This window comes from Aplysia californica, unplaced genomic scaffold, assembly GCF_000002075.1.
Source record: "Aplysia californica isolate F4 #8 unplaced genomic scaffold, AplCal3.0 scaffold00097, whole genome shotgun sequence".
Taxonomy (NCBI): domain Eukaryota; kingdom Metazoa; phylum Mollusca; class Gastropoda; order Aplysiida; family Aplysiidae; genus Aplysia; species Aplysia californica.
This window is the reverse complement of record NW_004797367.1, coordinates 1,208,673-1,214,415: the sequence shown is the minus strand read 5'-3', so window position 1 is coordinate 1,214,415 and position 5,743 is coordinate 1,208,673.

Here is a 5,743-nt window from a genome sequence, read left to right as displayed (position 1 = left end):
GCCACTGTTGTTTTTGATTTGTACAAAATTTGAATTTGGTTCCCGCATCTATGTTGTAGTGGCATTTTTCTTGGTGTGTGGAGGGTGGGTGGTTGGCAGGCACTCTTGTGTGGTGTGGTTTGCTCCCTCTTTCCTTTTAAACATCTATCGTCCCTCTTCATTTGTTTGTTACTCTCTAGTAACCCCTCTTTGTTGTGGCAGTAACATGACCTATTAGAGTTGCAAGTGTTGTAAATCTCTTACTACCAGTGTGTGTCGTGTAGCTGTTAGGTGCTGTTCTGTTGCAGGCCAGAGATCCGATTTGGAGTCCCAAGTAGGGAGAACATTTTTATTGAGTATCTTAGTCTTTCTGCTGGGGTGTTGTATTCCTATATTATGCCTGAGTTGGCTGTGACAGGCAAGTCAAAATTGTGTTGATAGGGGGTGTGAAAAAACCCAACAAACCTACATTAAAACCCCCCCCCCAAAAAAAAACCTTCTTACAAAAGCTTTCTGTGGATGCAGCAATCTAGATGAATAGCTTTGTTTCTGTTTGCTGGGATGTTGTATCTATCTTAGCCCACGTCAGTCCTGACAGACAGGGTCAGAAGCCCTTCTCTTTAATTATTTAAATTTTGTCGATGAGGCTGTAAAAAAATACCTGCATCAAGAAAAGAAAAACCTACAAAAAAGCCCTCTTGCTAAAGCTTTAGTTAAAGCTATCTGTGGATGTAACAATCTAAAAGAATAGCTTCCCTTCTGTTTGCTGGGGTGTTGTATCTGTCTCATCCTGCGGCGGCCCAGACAGGCTCTTGACTCACTCAATCCCAGGAGTTTTTCCCGAAATTGTACCCAGAAACAGATCATTTTGGCACTTATATAAGGGCCCACTAGTAACCACAAATATAATCCAATTGCTTTGAAATTTTGCATTCCCCAAATTGTACCCAGAAACCGATCATTTTGGCACTTATGGAAGGGCCCACTAGTAACCACAAATATAATCCAATTGCTTTGAAATTTTGCAAAAAGTACAACCTAAGATGGATCTTTAGACGAGCCAAATTTGAACTAAAAAGCTGTAGTAGTTTTGTTTTGGGGTGTTGTACAAATTTGGCATTTTCGGGAGCTTAAAATTTTTTTTCATGGCCGAATAAGCATGAGCAAGCCTACATTGATATAATTCAAATATATGCTTGTGAGTGTCTTAGATCTATATAATGTATATCATGTATAATAAAGACTGTTGAATGCTTTCTTGAATACAAAATGTATGTGTGAGAAAGGCAGAGAGATTCGATTGCAAGACATGCTCAGCTGATCAGTTTGAATAAACGTGCTGAAAGAGCCTTTATAAAAACTGTGATTTCTCCGTGTGCAATGACAAAATTCCAGCACACTTCTAGGCAGAATTGGGCGTGGAAATAATAAATTGACCTTAAATAAAACTTGAGGCCATTTTCCGAAACGAAATAACTAGTATACGGAACAAAACTATAGAACCGAGTTATCGCGAGATATCTCGGTCTCGGGAGTGAGTGAGTGAGTTAATTAAATCATCTAAATTGTCTTTACAGAAGCGTGTAAAAAAACCCACCTACATAAAAAAAATCCTCCTACTAAAGCTTCAGTTAAAGTTCAGAGCTTTCTGTGGAGGCAACAGTTCTAAAAGAGTAGCTTTCTTTCTTTCTATGGCTAGTCTCCTGAGGAGGGCAGAAGCCAGCCGCATGCGGTCAGACAGATCTATATGTGGTGACCCTCTTTGTGGAGCTGGGGATTCCGGATTACCAACGACAATCCGGACGGAACGGCAATCAACACCTGGATAAAACAATAGCTTCACCTGTCTGCTGCAATGCTGTCCCCATTCAGCACTGGCTAGCCTTATCTATCGGGTTCAGGCAGAGCCAAAGCAGCCCCCTCCCAAATAACATGTCACGATACGGTGGAATCAGACGCTCATCAATTTTAGGGCATGTGGAGTTATTGGTATCATCTTAAAGCCTGTTCATTTCTCTTGCTTTCAATGAAATAACTACTCACCTACCTTTAACAGAAGTCAAAATATTTGCAAGTGAAAGAGGTGGGGTTCACCTGGTTGCAGAGGTAAAATTAGCGAGGAAATGGCTGCAAAAGTTGGATGACTTCCAGAGCTTGAGAGTCCTTGAAAATGTAAATCTACTTTTTTTTTTATGCCTTTAGTTGCTTTTCAGTAAAATCCACACAGAAACCTGATTTTAAATAGACAGGTGTTGAGAACATTTTTTTTTTAAATTGCCAAACGAACAGGAAAAATCCGAAAATGCCCGTTTCTTAGATTTCATTATTTCGATGAGCGCCTGATTTCACCATGATGCCTCATATATATTGTGAAAATGATGGGGACTAAAATCACTTACAAGTTCAAAGAGGTCGCAGCAAAAAGACAGGCTGAAATCTGAATTTGTTTAGTATAAAGAAGCACTTAGACGCAATAGGGGTCATTTAGCGCTGGGAAAAAGTACTCGTAAGAAAGACAGACAGAAATAACAGACGGAAAATAAAGAAATAGGACACATCAGTGGCGCCCTCCAACCACCTGCTCTGAAATCTGAAAAAAAAACAACAACATACAATCCACGTCTGAAGCATGGAAGGTGCCAGGATATTCGACTTGCACAGATGACATGAACACCATCATCAAACCGTCAAACAACGAAACGAAAATGTCAGTTCAGTGATTTTAATCATTCCTCAGAAAAATAAAGAATCATATATACATATTAAAATGGTCAATATCATGGTTATTTGTTGATCAAATAAAAATGTTTTTATCATACATCTTTTATTGTTTAATTTGATGAGAAGAAAACGTAGCACATCAAACCTCTTTCATTAATTCAAATATAATGACAAGATCATTTCACGATTACCCCATTTACCTTAACAATGACTCAAAAGAAAAGCATACTATTATAACTATAATCCCAAAAACTTATGATTTACGCTTTCAGAAAGAAATAGTCACATGCGCAGATGTTCAATTTTGGTAGCTTGGCAATCTTGAAATAAAGAAAAAACAAATCAAAAGAATAACAGAACGAACGTTTCTTTGTGCTTGTTTTTTCTTTCTAGAAAATATTTCTGAAAATGAAGTAGAAGCACAATAAAAAGAATACCATCATAAGTAAGCATGCAAATAAAATAACAATTCAGTTTTTAGTAAGAGTTTTACGGCATTCGCAACACAGGTAAGATATATGTGCCGAGATTAGAAGTGTCACTTGATAGTAACAAAGAGTGAAAAGACAGAGGAGAGGTAAAGACAATAGATGTTTGGTAAGAAAGCAGGAGCAAACCACACCAGAGCACCTGCCAACTGCCCACACATACTTCCATCATAATACCATGAGTATTAGGGAGAAAAAAAAAAAAGATATGTATTCTACTAAATAAAAAGCACTGTATAGTTCCGGAACTGATTGAAAAGAAAATCCAAAATATGTGCACTATTCTCTTTCATGTATTTAGAGGAAAAGGAATGTAAAGTGATCTTCAATTATCAATCTGAGAAAGAAAAAAAAACGTAATGAGAAAAGAGCAGATGAAACGAAGTGAATTTGTTTGAAAATGCAAAACATTTATGAGGTATAAAAAATGCTATAAATAAAAAGCTGTGAACAAAAAGAAGAATTCCTTAACTGTTCCTTGCTTAAGTCATAAAGTGACAGGGTGGTGACATAAATAAATAGCTTTAAAATCTGGTCTCTCTATGAGAGGAGGGTGGGAAACGGGTATGTGTCCCACCACCGACCACCCAGGACAGCCTTGTGAAGCTAGGAGAGGCAACAACATCTAAATGCTATTATTTCTATCCTTTTTTTCTTCTTCCTTTTACAATAGAAATATCTTCGTATTTACTTACCAACAAGCTCATAGTCAATGACTGTTACAAATAAGAGCATTATACACAAAAAGGGACATCGGACAGAAAAACCCCCCCTAGCAAAAACAAAGAAAAAACAAAAAAAACAATCCATGGAACAACTCCTTTACAGTTCCCTGCAACCTAACCATCATTTACAAAGAACTCTTATCAACAAGGGAATGTATTATTAACACGGACACATAAAGAGTATAGACCAACAGTAAGGTCAGGATATCAACTCTTAACATCCCAGTAATTTTTTTTTAATGTATGTTTTTACGCACTCGTCGACACAATTAAGACCAATCCATGATTGAAGAACCGGTAGCCTAGCCACAAGGTTACTGACGCCAGCTTGAGTAATCCTGGGGTGAGAGATAGAGAGGCCGAGGAATAGTCAGTGACTGTGAGTATGTGTTGATGGCTGATTAGACAAACGCTGAATTGCCCGCAAGAACATGGAATAAACGGGGTGTCTTTTAGAATGTTGCTGGCAGTCTTGCCTAACCTTTTTTTTAAAACTGCTAAGCTCATCCTAAATGTTATTACGCCCATGTTGACAAAATGTAGGTCATAATATCATCGGCAAGTTGTTAAGAAATACTAAGCCAAAAATTTTTTACTTAAAAAAAAAATCTGTTTCTAAATCTTTGGGAATGGTTGCATATGCCCAAAAAACAATTTGTCAAGATTCAATTTCTAAACGTTGAAAAAAAGCAAGAAAAGAAACGTTAAGTAGGTACAATTGTTAAAATAATGAAACAGTTTTTCTGTTTCAACTGGAAGATGTTGCTTTCTGTGCTTAGAACATTTGAACAGCTTGTCGACGATACAGAAAGCTGGCTGTATTGACCCTGCTTGTAAGGGCTCAGTGGAATAATAAACAACATCTCAGCACACAGACAGAGATACTTGATTGCAAAAAATAATTTTGTTAAAATAATTTTTTTTAAATTCCTCACTCGGAAATTTCAACTAACCTCTTCCGTGAGCAATCATAAAGAGCCTCACCATTACATCAACAAAGCTGCAAACTCTTCCAAACCAAAAAAAATCCAACAAAAACAGTGACACAAAAATGTACTCATGTACTCAGACCCCCAAAGCTAAACACGCTTTTTCAATTACTGGAAAGCAGCTATGCATCACAAATCCCAGATTGGTACAATGATACCCATCATAACATAAACAATACTTTTAAATAATGACTTTCCGCATACTCAGCTGCATGGCCCTCAAGTCTTTTTAAAAAGTATTAGTAAGAGCTTTACAGCTCTTGCAAAACAAATTGGTTCTATTTGCGCGGAAATCAAAACAACTCAACGTTACAAATTTAAAAGTCTCAGGTTACCAATCGACGTTCATAAACGCCCTTGAATACTTTTTATAGGCACAATGGTTAGTGAGACAAGTGCTGTAAATAACCAGAACAAATTTCACTACTGGAAAAAAAAAATGCCCGTCACGAGTATCAAATACTTTCTGACCATTATCATCATAAAATTCAAGAACGGATTATAATGCCATAGTCTAGATAGGGTAAAATTTCTAACAATTTACAGGACCCATTACGATGTAAAAAGTCCATCACTACAACAAAATCCACGACACTGCATACTTCACACACACAAACAAACACACAGTCATGTACAGTAAAATACAGATACGTCGAACACACAGAAATCAAAATCACGCATTGGTTGAACTGTGCCTGCCGTCCCGGGTTTTTTTTTCTTTTTTATCTTCGTAAGATATCCCTCGAACTACCAAAGGGGGTCCCGACAAATTCGAGCTATCTGTTTTAATGAATATATCTTTTGAAAAACGTTTTTTTTTTGGTTTAAAGTAGATGTTTTC